This window comes from Pseudophryne corroboree, chromosome 1, assembly GCF_028390025.1.
Source record: "Pseudophryne corroboree isolate aPseCor3 chromosome 1, aPseCor3.hap2, whole genome shotgun sequence".
Lineage (NCBI taxonomy): Eukaryota > Metazoa > Chordata > Amphibia > Anura > Myobatrachidae > Pseudophryne > Pseudophryne corroboree.
This window is the reverse complement of record NC_086444.1, coordinates 159,529,821-159,547,569: the sequence shown is the minus strand read 5'-3', so window position 1 is coordinate 159,547,569 and position 17,749 is coordinate 159,529,821.

Sequence of the window (17,749 nt, the reverse complement as noted above, 5' to 3'; positions counted from 1 at the left end):
TACAATTTATTTTTTTCTAGTACATGTGCTGCCAAAGTGAGCACTTGTAGAAAGCCTTGAGCTGGACCCAAGGCGTCGTGGATTGCCCGGAGATGGAAGGGACATCTCCACTGCAGACCTCCAATGTTTTTGAAAACCAAAGTTGAAATCCAAAACCGTAACGGCTGAGACTAGTGACTGTGGTTATGACCTTCCATGTCAAGACAGAAAATGGGAGTCCTATGGGTCATATTCGGATTGTGTAGACACCAACAAAGATATTGTCGTATTTGAAGTAACATACTGAACTGTTGTTTATGTAAACTCAATTCTGCCTGGGATTAAGAACATAGAATTTGAGAATGAAGAATCCAGGCATGAGACCGGAAGAATGGAGCCACCTGTAAAGTCGCCTCTATCTTGCAGAGGAAGTGTATGCCCTGGATCACTGACCCCTGAGGAAACTGCAGAAAATAGTGTATTCTGGTCTGGAAATCCTGCACTCAGCCAAAAGACCGAGATACCAAGGGTCGAAAAGAAAACCTTTGGACACCATCCTCCACAAAGTAAGAAATCCGGAACCAAGGTCCACTGTAGATGTGTATGACAAAAGGTGCATGAGACGGAGCTCTTTTTGCAACAATCGACTAAATATGGCAGTGATGGGAAAGTAACAGTAAAAACCCCAAGACCCTGTTGATGGGAAAGGGATTGGAATGAATTCTCCCGCATTGGATAGCAAACAGACTGCAAGGATTAGAGCCTGTCTCTTGAAAGAATCGCAAATAAGAGGGATAACAAAGAATCCTGCTTGGTACGTGTTCTCCAAGATTCAGAATATATGCTCATGATATAATTCGGTATATATCCAACGGACCAGTGGAATCTGAGAAAGTTGGTTTCCCCCCCCTGAGAACCAGACCACCCGACTCCATGAGCCCTGCAGAGGACATATCGGAAGTCTGAGTTCCAGGTGGACAAATGCCTTCTTAGAGAATACATATTTCATTTATATTTATTTTAAATAACACATTTTTTAGCAGTCATACTCAGAATGAGAACACATGACCTGTTATACAGAAGGCAGACACCTTACTGCTAGAGCTATTTGCTCCTGCCTGCAAGGCACGCTTTGGTTTGGAAGCAGAAATCCACAAATCGCAATCAAAATGAATATATGGGCATCATAGACAGGGCAGAGATGCAGGATTGAATAGAAATAGAAGTCAAGAAAACAACATTGATGGAGGATAGAGCTTCAGCAACCTAATCTGTCAATGGATAATTTGAAAAGGATCTTATACAAAATAGACAACTTGCATTATGCAATCTGCAACCGCTCTAAGATCCATGCATTAGCCAGGATAGGGCATAGGAATATTCCTGTCAGAATGAATACCAATTTAATAACCGCCTCACTGTTGTCAATCTGCGGTGATTCAAGGTCACATACTGTACTTTAGGAAAGACCGTTGTCTTAGGCCACCACATGATGGATGCGTCCACTAATTAGTGGAACCTCCATCAGGTCAGTGTCTTCATCAGTGAAACGATAAAGAAACACTGTCTGTAAATGTGAGCCATCGGATCTGAAGCGACAATATTCTGTACTAGAGACAGACGCATTACCCAGGAAACCGCTACATCGTCCCAACGTGAGGGAAGAGGTGGAAACCAATTAAATCCGTAGTCTATTTCTTTTAGCTCTGAGCAGCCATTTTGGCAATTTATAGGTACATAATGCACAAGAAATAATAAATAGTCTGTCTTGTGTCTTGACAGAAATAACGAAAGGAAAACAGACTACCAACAATCACTGCTTTAGGTGAAAGTTTTGACCACAGAGTATTTTACATTAACTCAGCGATTAACATTTTACTAAGGTTTGTGGGCTAAGTAGTAAACAGAGTAATGTAGGTGTGATGTCAGTATGTAGCCCTGCTGTGTAATATAGCTGTGATGTCAGTATGTATTCCTGTAGTGTGATGTAGCTTTGATGTCAGTGTGTAGCCCTGCTGTGTAATGTAGCTGTGATGTCAGTGTGTAGCCAAGTAATGTAGGTGTGATGTCACTATGTAGCCTTGCTGTGTCATGTAGCTGTGATGTCAGTATGTATCCCTGCTGTGTGATGTAGATGTGATATTAGTGTGTAGCCCTGCTGTTTAATGTAGCTGTGATGTCAGTATGTAGCCCTGCTGTGTAATGTAGCTGTGATGTCAGTATGTATCCCTGCTGTTTAATGTAGCTGTGATGTCAGTATGTAGCCCTGCTGTGTAATGTAGCTGTGATGTCAGTATGTATCCCTGCTGTGTAATGTAGGTATGATGTCCGTATGTAGTCCTGCAGTGTGATGTAGCTTTGATGTCAGTGTGTGTAGCTCTGCTATGTAGCTGTAATGCCAGTGTGTAGCCAAGTAATGTAGGTGTGATGTCAGTATGTATCCCTGCTGTGTAATGTAGCTGTTATGTCAGTATGTAGCCCTGCTGTGTGATGTCAATGTGTAGCCCTGCTGTATAATGTAGGTGTGATGTCAGTGTGTAGCCCTGCTGTGTAATGTAGGTGTGATGTCAGTGTGTAGCCCTGCTGTGTCATGTAGGTGTGATGTCAGTGTGTAGCCCTGCTGTGTAATGTAGCTGTGATGCCAGTGTGCATCCCTGCTGTGTAATGTAGGTGTGATGTCAGTGTGTAGCCCTGCTGTGTAATGTAGCTGTGATGTCAGTATGTAGCCCTGCTGTGTAATGTAGCTGTGATGTCAGTATGTAGCCCTGCAGTGTGATGTAAATGTGATGTCAGTGTGTAGCCCTGCTGTGTGATGTAGCTGTGATGTCAGTGTGTATCCCTGCTGTGTAATGTAGGTGTGATGTCAGTGTGTAGCCCTGCTGTGTAATGTAGCTGTGATGTCAGTGTATAGCCCTGCTGTGTAATGTAGCTGTGATGTCAGTATGTAGCCCTGCAGTGTGATGTAGTTGTGATGTCCGTATGTAGTCCTGCAGTGTGATGTAGCTTTGATGTCAGTGTGTGTAGCCCTGCTATGTAGCTGTAATGTCAGTGTGTAGCCAAGTAATGTAGGTGTGATGTCAGTATGTATCCCTGCTGTGTAATGTAGCTGTTATGTCAGTATGTATCCCTGCTGTGTGATGTCAATGTGTAGCCCTGCTGTATAATGTAGGTGTGATGTCAGTGTGTAGCCCTGCTGTATAATGTAGCTGTTATGTCAGTATGTATCCCTGCTGTGTGATGTAGCTGTGATGGCAGTGTGTATCCCTGCTGTGTAATGTAGTGTGATGTCAATGTGTAGCCCTGCTGTGTAATGTAGCTGTGATGTCAGTGTATAGCCTGCTGTGTAATGTAGTGTGATGTCAGTATGTAGCCCTGCTGTGTAATGTAGCTGTGATGTCCGTATGTAGTCCTGCAGTGTGATGTAGCTTTGATGTCAGTGTGTGTAGCCCTGCTATGTAGCTGTAATGTCAGTGTGTAGCCAAGTAATGTAGGTGTGATGTCAGTATGTATCCCTGCTGTGTAATGTCGCTGTTATGTCAGTATGTATCCCTGCTGTGTGATGTAGCTGTGATGGCAGTGTGTATCCCTGCTGTGTAATGTAGTGTGATGTCAATGTGTAGCCCTGCTGTGTAATGTAGCTGTGATGTCAGTGTATAGCCCTGCTGTGTAATGTAGTGTGATGTCAGTGTGTAGCCCTGCTGTGTAATGTAGCTGTGATATCAGTATTTAGCCCTGCTGTGTAATGTAGGTGTGATGTCAGTATGTAGCCTGCAGTGTAATGTAGCTGTGATATCAGTATGTGTAGCCCTGTTGTGTAATGTAGCTGTGATGTCAGTGTGTAGCCCTGCTGTGTAATGTAGCTGTGATGCCAGTGTGCATCCCTGCTGTGTAATGTAGGTGTGATGTCAGTGTGTAGCCCTGCTGTGTAATGTAGCTGTGATGTCAGTATGTAGCCCTGCTGTGTAATGTAGCTGTGATGTCAGTATGTAGCCCTGCAGTGTGATGTAAATGTGATGTCAGTGTGTAGCCCTGCTGTGTGATGTAGCTGTGATGTCAGTGTGTATCCCTGCTGTGTAATGTAGGTGTGATGTCAGTGTGTATCCCTGCTGTGTAATGTAGTGTGATGTCAGTGTGTAGCCCTGCTGTGTAATGTAGCTGTGATGTCAGTATTTAGCCCTGCTGTGTAATGTAGGTGTGATGTCAGTATGTAGCCTGCAGTGTAATGTAGCTGTGATATCAGTATGTGTAGCCCTGTTGTGTAATGTAGCTGTGATGTCAGTGTGTAGCCCTGCTGTGTAATGTAGCTGTGATGCCAGTGTGCATCCCTGCTGTGTAATGTAGGTGTGATGTCAGTGTGTAGCCCTGCTGTGTAATGTAGCTGTGATGTCAGTATGTAGCCCTGCAGTGTGATGTAAATGTGATGTCAGTGTGTAGCCCTGCTGTGTGATGTAGCTGTGATGTCAGTGTGTATCCCTGCTGTGTAATGTAGGTGTGATGTCAGTGTGTAGCCCTGCTGTGTAATGTAGCTGTGATGTCAGTGTATAGCCCTGCTGTGTAATGTAGCTGTGATGTCAGTATGTAGCCCTGCAGTGTGATGTAGTTGTGATGTCCGTATGTAGTCCTGCAGTGTGATGTAGCTTTGATGTCAGTGTGTGTAGCCCTGCTATGTAGCTGTAATGTCAGTGTGTAGCCAAGTAATGTAGGTGTGATGTCAGTATGTATCCCTGCTGTGTAATGTAGCTGTTATGTCAGTATGTATCCCTGCTGTGTGATGTAGCTGTGATGGCAGTGTGTATCCCTGCTGTGTAATGTAGTGTGATGTCAATGTGTAGCCCTGCTGTGTAATGTAGCTGTGATGTCAGTGTATAGCCCTGCTGTGTAATGTAGTGTGATGTCAGTGTGTAGCCCTGCTGTGTAATGTAGCTGTGATATCAGTATTTAGCCCTGCTGTGTAATGTAGGTGTGATGTCAGTATGTAGCCTGCAGTGTAATGTAGCTGTGATATCAGTATGTGTAGCCCTGTTGTGTAATGTAGTGTGATGTCAGTGTGTAGCCCTGCTGTGTAATGTAGCTGTGATATCCGTATTTAGCCCTGCTGAGTAATGTAGGTGTGATGTCAGTGTAATGTAGTGTGATGTCAATGTGTATCCCTGCTGTGTAATGTAGGTGTGATGTCAGTGTGTATCCCTGCTGTGTAATGTAGACGTGATGTCAGTGTGTATCCCTGCTGTGTAATGTAGGTGTGATGTCAGTATGCATCCCTGCTGTGTGATGTAGCTGTGATGTCAGTGTGTATCCCTGCTGTGTAATGTAGGTATGATGTCAGCATGTAGCCCTGCCATGTAATGTAATGTGATGTCAACGTGTAGCCCTGCTGTGTAGTGATGTCAGTGTGTAGCCCTGCTGTGTAATTTATTTATTTATTAACAGTTTCTTATATAGCGCAGCAAATTCCGTTGCGCTTACAATTGGAAATAACAATAATATAACAAAACTGGGTAATAACAAACAGTCATAGAGGTAGGAGGGCCCTGCTTGCAAGCTTACAATCTATAGGGAAATAGGCATGTATACACAAGGATAGGTGCTATCTATTGCATAGTTATCCGCCAGATTGCAAAGGTTCTTGGTGGGCTGTATGATATGGTCATATAGCAATGATGAACCGGGGTTGAGAGGAAGGGAAAGTGAAGAATGAGAAGACATGTGAGGATATGTGTGGACTCTGCAGAGTGGATGCAATTTGATAGGAAGGTTTATGAAAGTTATGTGTGTAATGTAGGTGTGATGTCAGTGTGTAGCCCTGCTATGTAATGTGTGTTGTCAGTGTGTAGCCCTGCTTTGTAATGTAGGTATGATGTCAGTGTGTAGCCCTGCTATGTAATGTAGCTGTCATGTTAGTGTATAGCCCTGTTGTGTAATGTAGCTGTGATGGCAGTGTGTAACCATGTAATGTAGGTGTGATGTCGGTGTGTAGCCTGGCTGTGTAATGTAGCTGTGATGTCAGTGTGTAGCCTGGCTGTGTAATGTACCTGTGATGTCAGTGTTTATCCATGTAATGTGTCACGATGCTGCCAGCTAATTCTACAAATACGCCAATTTGAGAGTTGCCTCTTGCGACGTGGGGGGTCACTTTTGACACAGGATTAATCAAACACCTTAGCTGCCACCAGCAAGAGGAAATTAGCGTCTGAACGCAAGGTAGCCTTTGCTTCTACCTGTCACACACACACTGCAATACTTAGAAAAATAGGTAGACGTGGGCCACAAGGACTTGGTTCAAGAATCACAACTAAAATTAGATATTTAATTTAAAGGATACTTCAGAGCTTTAGTTACAAAATGGTTACAAAGATTATTAAGAATATTTTAAAAGCACACACAGAATACAGCAATCTCAACAAATGAAAAGAACTAAAAAATACAGAAAACCTAACTCAAACGAATTCAGGTGATTCCATTGTGGGGGAGTTTCACAGAATAACTCAGGTCATCTCCAACATATTATTGAGTCCCCAAGAGATGCACTTTCTGTCCCAGTGAGAGGCACAGATATAGCCCTCAGCTTCATCAGCCCCCACCCTTGGGATTTTTATCTACTTCCCTGCTGGACACTAACTAAACATACACTATTTTTACATGTAATGTGTCACGACGCTGCCAGCTAATTCTACAAATACGCCAATTTGAGAGTTCCCTCATGCGACGTGGGGGTCGCTTTTGACACAGGATTAATGTAGGTGTGATGTCAGTGTGTAGCCCTGCTGTTTTGTAATGTAGCTGTGGTGGCAGTGTGTAACCATGTAATGTAGGTGTAATGTCGGTATCTAGCCCTGCTATGTAATGTAGCAGTGATGTCAGTGTGTAACCATGTAATATAGGTGTGATGTCAGTGTGTAGCCCTGTTGTGTAATTAGCTGTGATTTCAGTGTGTAGCCCTACTATGTAATGTAGCTGTGATATTGATGTATAGCCCTGTTGTGTAATGTAGCTGTAATGGCAGTGTGTAGCCCTGTTATGTAATGTAGCTGTGATGGCAGTGTATAGCCCTGTTGTGTAATGTAGCTGTGATGCTAGTGTGTAACCATGAAATGTAGGTGTGATGTCTGTTTTTAGACCAGCTGCGTAATCAGAGCTGGCGCTAGCCACTCAGTAAAGGGATGCAGTGCAGGGAGGTGCCAAACTGAAGAAGCACTCAGCCTCTCCCTGCTCTGCATCCCTGTTGCTGCTGGCTGCTGCTGCGCCTATCACACTGGATGACAGGTAGTGGTGCTGGCAGCTTGCAGCGAGGCTCCCACCCCTCCTCCTCCCCAGAAAGAGTGCACGCAGTGTGTGGCCTCAGCCCACACAGAGCGCCGCTGAAATGTGAGCTGCCTAGAGTGTTGGGGCGTGGCCAAATCTCGGGAGCAGTGACCACGCCCCTTTATGGAAAACTTAATTTAAAAAAAAAGTCTTTGCAGTGCCGAGCAGGGTGGGTGCAGTGCCTGATCCCTGAGCCCCCAGCCACTCAGCCAGGGTCAGTTCGAGAGGGGAGTGTGATCTCTCACACAGTGGCTCAGCAATAGCAGCAGCCTCTCTGCCCCACTGCGGCACAGCACACTGCAGCATGTGCTGTGCTGCCAAGATGAGAGCTGATGCTGCTGCTGCCCAGTAAGGTGGGAGCGTAAGGGACCAGGGCCCCCTCCGGGCCCCTCCATCAGTACCAGGCCCAAGTGGTTAGTACCCGCTCCCGCCCCTCTCGGGGTCACTGACAACATCCTACAGAGCCACTGGAGTAACGAAGCCTGCGAGAAAATGGAGAAGGGAGAGGAGGAGCAGCACCCAAGGCGGGACCTCCTGCAGCTACCGGGGCCACACTGTGGAGGGAGTGAAGGCTGTACCTGTCATAGGGGGTCATTCAGAGATGAACACAGATTGCTGCATATGCAGCCGGATCCTTGTTCATCTCTGCACATGCTCAGGGCCGCCCAGCACAAAGCAAGGCTGCTCAGCATGTGTAGTGCCACCTTCCGATGCATCCGCAATTACATTGCTGACGCATCTTATGTAAGGTTGACCCCTGGCTGCACTGTCAGCGGCTTTTTTTTTCTCAGACACTACTGTGCAGTGTAATGGAACTAACGCACACTACTGTGCAGTGTAATGTGACTGACGGACACTACTGTGCGGTGTAATGTGACTAACGGACATTCCTATGCGGTGTAATGTGACTAGCGAATACTACTGTGTGGTGTAGTATGACTAACAAACACTACTATGCGGTGTAATGTGACTAGTGGACACTACTATATGGTTTAATGTGACTAATGGATACTACTGTGTGGTGTAATGTGACTAGCGAACGCTACTGTGCAGTGTAATGTGACTAGCGAACACTACTGTGCGGTGTAATGTGACTAACGGACACTACTATGTGGTGTAATGGGACTAATGGACACTATTATGTGGTGTAATGTGACAAATGGACACTACTATGTGGTGTAATGTGACTAGCGAACACTACGATGTGGTGTAATGTGACTAATGGACACTACTATGCGGTGTAATGGGACAAATGGACACTACTATGTGGTGTAATGTGACTAGCGAACACTACTGTGCGGTGTAATGTGACAAATGGACACTACTATGCGGTGTAATGTGACTAACTGACACTACTATTCGGTGTAGTGTGACTAGCAAACACTACTGTGCAGTGTAATGTGACTAACGGACACTACTATGCGGTGTAATGTGACTAGCAAACAATACTGTGCAGTGTAATGTGACTAGAGAATACTACTATGCGGTGTAATGTGACTAACGGACACTACTGTGCAGTGTAATGTGACTAACGGACACTATTATGCGGTGTAATGTGACTAGCGAACACTACTGTGTGGTGTAATGTGACTAACGGACACTACTATGCAGTGTTATGTGACTAGCGAACACTACTGTGCAGTGTAATGTGAATTGGTACTATTCTGTGGCCCCTGTATTTTTGGCGCTTCCCCCTGCTGGGGAAGTGGCATGTGTAAAAGGGTGCTCTACCTGGCGCAAAGGGTAAAAGGGAACTCTACCTGACTCATTGTGTAAAAGGGTGCTCTATCTGGAATAATGTGTGACTGGCTCTACCATGCGTTGTAAAAGGGGCTCTACCTGGGACAATGTGTAAAAGGGACTCTACCTGGCATTGTAAACGGAGACTATACCTTGCAGAATGTGTAAAAGGGTGCTCTACCTGGAATAATGTGTGACTGGCTCTACCTGGTGCAATATGTAAAAGGGGGCTCTATCTGGCGTAATGTATATAAGGGGGCACTCTGCCCCTATATTTGATGTCATTTTTTTTATGACCCTATATTTATGGGTCTTGGGGGCGAGGGGCACCAAAATGTCTAGTTACAGCTCTGAGGATGATATCGGTCACATTTGTATTTGTAGAAAGACGCAAAATTGATCGTTTGCAGGAGGGCACCGAACACCCTAGCACCGGCCCTGTGTGTAATGTAGGTGTGATGTCTGTGTGTAGCCCTTCTGTGTAATGTAGGTGTCATGTCAGTGTGTAGCCCTGCTGTGTAATGTAGCTGTGAGATCAGTGTGTAGCCCTTCAGTGTAATGTAGGTGTGATGTCAGTATGTATTCCTGCTGTGTAATGTAGCTGTGATGTCTGTGTGTAGCCCTGCTGTGTAATGTAGCTGTGATGTCAGTATGTATTCCTGCTGTGTAATGTAGCTGTGATGTCTGTGTGTAGTCCAGCTGTGTAATGTAGCTGTAATGTCAGTATGTAGCCCTGCAGTGTGATGTAGGTGTTATGTCAGTGTGTAGCCCTTCTGTGTAATGTAGGTGTCATGTCAGTGTGTAGCCCTGCTATGTAATGTAGGTGTGATGTCAGTATGTAGCCCTGCTGTGTAATGTAGGTGTGATATCAGTGTGTAGCCCTGCTGTGTAATGTAGCTGTAATATCAATGTGTAGCCCTTCTGTGTAATGTAGCTGTGATATCAGTGTGTAGCCCGCCTTTGTAATGTAGCTGTGAGATCAGTGTGTAGCCCTGCTGTGTAATGTAGCTGTGATATCAGTGTGTAGCCCTGCTTTGTAATGTAGCTGTGAGATCAGTGTGTAGCCCGGCTGTGTAATGTAGCTGTGAGATCAGTGTGTAGCCCTGCTGTGTAATGTAGCTGTGATATCAGTGTGTAGCCCTGCTTTGTAATGTAGCTGTGAGATCAGTGTGTAGCCCGGCTGTGTAATGTAGCTGTGATATCAGTGTGTAGCCCTGCTGTGTATTGTAGCTGTGAGATCAGTGTGTAGCCCGGCTGTGTAATGTAGCTGTGATATCAGTGTGTAGCCCTGCTGTGTATTGTAGCTGTGATGTCAGTATGTAGCCCTGCTGTGTAATGTAGGTGTGATGTCCGTATGTAGCCCTGCTGTGTAATGTAGTTGTGATATCAGTGTGTAGCCCTGCTGTGTAATGTAGTTGTGATATCAGTGTGTAGCCCTGCTTTGTAATGTAGCTGTGAGATCAGTGTGTAGCCCGGCTGTGTAATGTAGCTGTGATATCAGTGTGTAGCCCTGCTGTGTATTGTAGCTGTGATGTCAGTATGTAGCCCTGCTGTGTATTGTAGCTGTGATATCAGTGTGTAGCCCTGCTGTGTAATGTAGCTGTGATATCAGTGTGTAGCCCGGCTGTGTAATGTAGCTGTGATATCAGTGTGTAGCCCGGCTGTGTAATGTAGCTGTGATATCAGTGTGTAGCCCTGCTGTGTATTGTAGCTGTGATGTCAGTATGTATCCCTGCTGTGTATTGTAGCTGTGATATCAGTGTGTAGCCCTGCTGTGTATTGTAGCTGTGATGTCAGTATGTATCCCTGCTGTGTAATGTACGTGTGATGACAGTGTGTAGCCAGTACTGCGCTTTGTACTTTAGTTTTCACCAGCCCCTGCAGGACACACCCCTGAGTGAAAATACGCTCATAGGTGAAGATAGATACTGTATACCCCTTGGGTGTAATGTGATACATCCCCTTAACAGCGCAACGCATTATAGTGCGAGCTATAATTTCCCTGAAACTGCTTTCAAAAGTAGCAAGTATGGTGTTATAGCACTTTTCCAAGAGCCGCATACTATACATGAATCCAGGGTTAGTTGTTTTTCAAGTGACCATATCTACTAGACATCACTGTCTGATCTTATGGTGTGTACACACGGTGAGATATTTTCTTATGATTTTGACTATATAGTCAAATCGTAAGAAAAGTTAGTGCAGATCGCAAGGTGAAAGTCACTTTGCGATGCCGATGCGCGGTCCCACGCGGCCAGCATCACAAGCCTAGATATACTGTGCAGGCAAGTCAATTTTGACTGTCTCATAGAAAAGATAGTCAAAATTGACACTTAGCCAAAATCGCACATAGTCAGTATCACAGGCAGTGTCTTTATGTGCTTGTGATGCCGACCTAGCCCCTGTCGCATAGTGAGAATCTGGGTTAGCCCAAATCTCACCGTGTGTATGCACCTTTACAGGTCATCCTGCAGGCAGTGATATATACAGCAGCCACCCGGGGGATTTAGCAGAGTGACTGGCAGGCTCATGAGCAACTCATAGATTCAGACTGTGGCATATCAATGGAATGGGGTTATAAGCAAGGACAATGTAAAACAATGAAGGCTGCAGGTATACTTCAGGGTCCAGTGAAAATGATGGGGTGGGGAAGATGCATGTATCTAAGGGACGCATGTATCATAGATTGCACAATGTCACAGAATGCCATCACATCAGGGCAATGTATTATCCTGCAACCAAAGTTACATGGCCTCAGAAAGGGTGCAAGGGCTTCTGCCATTTCCGGCAAAGGAAATCCTCCAGAACAGCCACAATGGGCAGTCCATAGGCTACAATGGGCAAGTGCCATCTTCAGATGGAGGTAGCTGAGGGGCCCAATATCGTGAATGCTTCACATTCTGAAAATTGTTAAATCTGGCAGCATCACATTCCCCATAGAAACCTATAGGGGATGGAGCTGCAGGCGGAAATGTAGGGATCGCAAGAGATATCGGATATATCTGCTGTGGTGCCTCCTACATACATTCGGGAGATACATAATATTTGCAGTTGGGGATCAATCCGCAAATATACAGTGATAAATGGTCCCCTAAGGCTGTATACGCTGAATAGATTCTGCTAGAATGTGCATCTATCCAGCCAGGGGGTGGCATACCTTTCATGGCAGCAGGGTGACCCCAAGCCCACACACCTCTACTTACATTTCAGCCAGCAGTGCTAAAATCCCCAGAAAAATGTCACTGACGTCATGTTTGTGAAGGAATGTGTAGTAGGCTCCCACCCTAGCCTTTGAGAAACATAAAGTACTGTATATTAGTAAAATAGACCATGTAAGTCAATTATATTTAATATGCAGCTAATAGACTGAGCTAATTTTGTGTATCTAATTTCCAGCAGTCAGTTAATAGGACTTACATGGTGCTAAGTAAATACATTATACCAATAACATTTTATCTTGATTCTGAGTTCTGCCATATGTGCAGCTGTATAGAACTTGGAGTGACACTGCAGCCCTGTCATTGGCACAATGCTCACTAGGCCCTCCTACCGCAATAACTCCTCAGCAGAGCAATGTGAGCCAATGGCTGCCTGTGACATCATATCTCCCCAGTGCATGTCCTGACTGTTGTGCTTAACTCTCTGGATTCTGGGGAAAGCTCTCATTGTTCTGCAGCTCAGGCACTCCTACTACAACAGTTACTGTAAAACAGGCATTTATCAGATCCCTTCATACAAGATATTTGATATTTAAGGAAAAGGCGCGTGACTGACCAGAGAAGCGGTTCTTGGTGCACAGAAAGCAGGAAAAAAACTTATTTCTGATATCTGTAAAATCTGGACAAGAACAGACTTGCACACGTCTCCAAAAATACATCTATTAATTATCAATATGTTTTTAATGTATATAATGCATGCACAGGAATATACAGAAACTGAGCAATTTATCAGGCTTCTCAGCAGGCAGTGTAACATCTGGCAAGGGAACAGGGGTGTTTATGAGCTGGGGGAGCCCGTGTGCACCAGGCACCCAATATACCTGATCCTAGTGGTGCCATCTTTCCAATGATCTTTTTGGAGAGATGATACATGTGCAGAAAAAAAGCAAAGACTAATAGGCCCTACACACTGGCCGACAATCCTCAAAGATATGAACGATCTCGTTCATAATTGAATGAGATAACGTTCATATCTTTGAGAGTGGAGTCACCAGCGATGAACGATGCGCGGCCCCACGCGTGTTCATCGCTGGTGCTCCGTCGGCTGTGCATGCAGGCCAATATGGACGATCTCCTCCATATTTGCCTGCACCTGTATGAAGCCGGGTGACGGGGGAGTGAAGAAACTTCACTCCCCCGCCATCGGGTCGCCCGTCTGCCGTATCGGCGGTCGGGCAGCTCGGCGGCGAATCGCCGTGTCTGTAGGGCCCTTACCAGTACCAGCCAATCAGCTCCTAGCTGTCATGTTACAGACTGTTGCTAGGGTTGCCACCACATGCATTATCGATCCCTAGAGGTCCCCCCCCCCCCTCCCCGATCCCAGCTCCCACCCCCACCCGCTGCACCAGGCAATGTTCATGTAAATAAAATTATGTACCATATTAATAAAGTATTTTACGTACAATCTAAATGAAACAGTGTATCTATATAAATAGGAATATAATAGTCCCCACTTGGATAAATTACAGGCATTTGGTGCCTTAAAACTAGATTGTGTGAAAGAGGGAAGAAGCATGGAAGTGTAAGTGTTGCACACAACCTAATCAATATCAAGTTTCAACAGGTTACACAAACAAATGCACTACTAAAAGGTGTGTGTTAGTGATTAAAAAAATATACATATATCTATATATAACTTGAGCCTCTATTTGTTTCATGCTTCCTCATTATATTATAAACATATGTATGACATGTCTGTCAGCTCTCGTTGCTCTTCTCACATGAGCCGGGTCGGCGTTACTTCACCACCACAGCTCGGGTAAATGCTGAGGAACTAGGGCCGTCTTTTTGTATGGGTCAGTGGGCACTTGCCCAAGAGCCCCAAGAGTATAAGGGGCCTAGACTGATAGCTAAGGGTCCCCTTTTTCCAGGGGTACCAGATTTTTGAAAATCGGCCCTTGGGAAGCGGAGATATCCGACTTCAAAGCAGTGGTCCCCATCCAAGCCTGTAAATTGCTCTTCCAAGCCAGATATTTTAGGTTCTGTCTGACTTAGTGTTTTTCTGATGCTATACTGCAAAAGCTGGGACTCTCCCCTTCCGGTGGACACTGGCAGCTTGTTTGTACTATGCCCAGAACCAGAGATATTAGCCTTCCAGCAGCTGGTCCCTGCTCCAATTCCACACGCCTGGTATGCAGTTTTATATATTTGTCGGTGGATTGCTCCGGCTCCTGAAGTCTGATCCCCAAGTTCCCAGTAATTCCTAAAGGGGGAACTGTTTAGTTGTTTACCCATTAAAAGCTAAGAAATCTATTTCCAGTAACTGGAGATATCTGTAGTCAAGCAGCTGCCCTCCCACCGGAAAATGATGAATATTAAGCCCACTCCACTATCAAACCCTCCCCTACATATTAAACACCCCCTACCACCTTGAAAGTCATGTACCAGGGCCCCTTCATCCAGCCCAATGCCCCTTCTACAGATTAGTGTTCTCCCTCGTGCCTCATCTCCACCCCCTACTGCCCATTGGACATCAAAGCTGCCGCTGATAGCACCCCCACTGGCATATTTATAATGGGTGCAGTGTGTGTGGTGCACATGCAGGGGGCTAACACTGCACACTGCACACCCTGTACCCACGATGCAGCAGCAGCGCTGCAGAAATCACTGGGAAAATGGCACGGTGCCATTTTTCCTGGTGTTTCGCACACACACGCAGTAGAAAAAGCACTGGGGAAATGGCTGCCAAGCCATTTTCCCGGAGATCTGAGCATGCACTGTAAACTCTGGGACAGCGCTAGGGCACACTAGTGCTCAAAGTCTACACAGCTCTGCTGGCTAGAGAGGAGGGGGCCCAGACGTAGCCTGCACACGGGCCTCCTCCTCTCTAGAAATGCCCCCACGCCTACTGCTGGAGGATGGGTAGGGGCCACAGTGCACTGCTTTGCACAGGGGCCTACACTGCTCGTAAGATGGCCCTGTGAGGAAGAGCTGCCTATGGCAGCATCACAGCAGCTTCGGCTCAATCTGCGGTCCGCAGGCGCAGCCCGGGGAAACGCTGAGGAAGAGCTGCTGCTTGCAGCGTCACGGCTACTCAGCTCAATCTGGGCTGAACACAGTCTCGCGAGATTTGATGTCATCATCTCGTAAGACAGTCACTGTAGTTCATCAAGTTCCTCGGCTGCCAAGGAGCACTATTCCTGGAGAATCCGGGTGAAGGGAAAAGCCTCCTGGAGTGTTGCCACCGGGTGGTAGTCATGTGACCGCTGTTTGGCTGACCGACAGTCACATGACCTCCTCCGTGAGCCCGACGGCTCACTATCCCGATGGTCGGCATGCCGACCAACAGGGACTATTTCCACTCGTGGGTGTCCACGACACCCATAGAGTGGGAATAAAACCCGTGGCGACCACAGGTCGCCACCGAGCCCGCAAGGGGCTTGCTGCACTCGCCCCTCCCCGCCGGGATCCCGGCGTCGGTATGCTGCCGGGATCCCGGCGTCGGTAAGGAGACCGCCGGTCACCCGTACTACACCCGTTGCCACCAAATCCTGGAGAATCCAGGAAATCAGGGAGAGGTGGCAAACCTACTGCGGGTGGATATCAGAAGTACAGCAAGTACAATCACTGGAGCAGTCTGATCTCTGCAGCCCACGGGCACATGAGAATGTCTGTCTGTCATTCTCATCACCTGCATCTGATGTGCAAAGGAAGCATATTCTCCCACTTGCGGGTAATTACCACTATGGTACATTTAATTATTGCTAAGTGTAGCCGGGGCGCCGGCTTTCTCTATTTCACGTAAGCAGAAACAATATCTGTATTGAACAGACCATGGACACTTCATGTTCACATTGCTGTATTAGCAACATGTTGCATATTTGAAAGTGCTACATTAGCAACATCACTTTGAGTTACTGATTACAAAGTGTCGACATTGTTTCCTATTTTTATCAGCAGTATATTGGGACTAGACCTAATTAGTCCTTAAATTTATTTTGGATATATAAACCCTGTTTTATGTCTTGGCTAGATAGGGAAATGTGTTTGTATGTGGTTTTAATTAAAACCATTATATGTTTGTCTAAAGCAAAGGTCTCCTAGTACTTTGTGAATGTGCAGCCACTCATACTTTTATTATATAGTTTATAATTATATCCGAAGCGCAGTGCTGTATTTTCTATGTGTGTATATATGGTTGAGAACAGAGGGCCTAATTAAAACCTAATCGCTGCTGTGCGTTTTCGCACAGCAGCCGATCAGGTCTGAACTGCACATGCGCCGGCACTGCAGTGTGCCGGTGCATGCTAGACAGCTGACGGCCATCTCAGCCCTGCGATCGTCTCTGCCTGATTGACAGGCAGAGGCGGTCACTTGGCTGGAGGGGGCGGGCCAGTGGCGTTTGGCCGCTGTTTTAGGAGCGCGGTCCAGGAAACGCAGGCATGCCCAGACCGTGCGGGGCGTGGGCCGCAGCGGCTGCGTGACGTCACACGCAGCCGCTATGACCTGGAAAGCGACGAGTAACTCCGTCAGCGCTCAGGAGCTCCGCTGGTAGCTAGCTACTCGTCAAGTACAAAAGCATCTCTGCTGTGCGATGCCTTTGTACTAGTGTGGCGGGGTAGGGCCTGACATGTGGGGTGGACTAGCCCTGTGCTGGGCGTCCCCCCCCCACATGTCAGGGAAGCTGATCGTAGATGTGTTAAATTTAGCACATCTACAATCAAGTCTGAATTAGGCCCATAGTTTGGAAGCTCTACTGGGGCAGGGACACGGATGTGAATGGCTTAATATCTGTACAGCGCTGTGGAATATGTATGCACTATATAACTGGTAGTGATGTGCACCGGAAATTTTTCGGGTTTTGTGTTTTGGTTTTGGGTTCAGTTCCGCGGCCGTGTTTTGGGTTCGGATGCGTTTTGGCAAAACCTCACCGAAATGTTTTTGTCGGATTCGGGTGTGTTTTGGATTCGGGTGTTTTTTTTCAAAAACCCCTAAAAAAAACAGCTTAAATCATAGAATTTGGGGGTCATTTTGATCCCATAGTATTATTAACCTCAATAACCATAATTTCCACTCATTTTCAGTCTATTCTGAACACCTCACACCTCACAATATTATTTTTAGTCCTAAAATTTGCACCAAGGTCGCTGGATGGCTAAGCTAAGCGACCCAAGTGGCCGACACAAACACCTGGCCCATCTAGGAGTGGCACTGCAGTGTCAGACAGGATGGCCCTTCAAAAAAATACTCCCCAAACAGCACATGATGCAAAGAAAAAAAGAGGCGCAATGAGGTAGCTGTGTGACTAAGATAAGCGACCCAAGTGGCCGACACAAACATCTGGCCCATCTAGGAGTGGCACTGCGGTGTCACGCAGGATGGCCCTTCAAAAAAATACTCCCCAAACAGCACATGATGCAAAGAAAAATGAAGGAAAAAAGAGGTGCAAGATGGAATTGTCCTTGGGCCCTCCCACCCACCCTTATGTTGTATAAACAGGACATGCACACTTTAACGAACCCATCATTTCAGCCACAGGGTCTGCCACACGACTGTGACTGAAATGACTG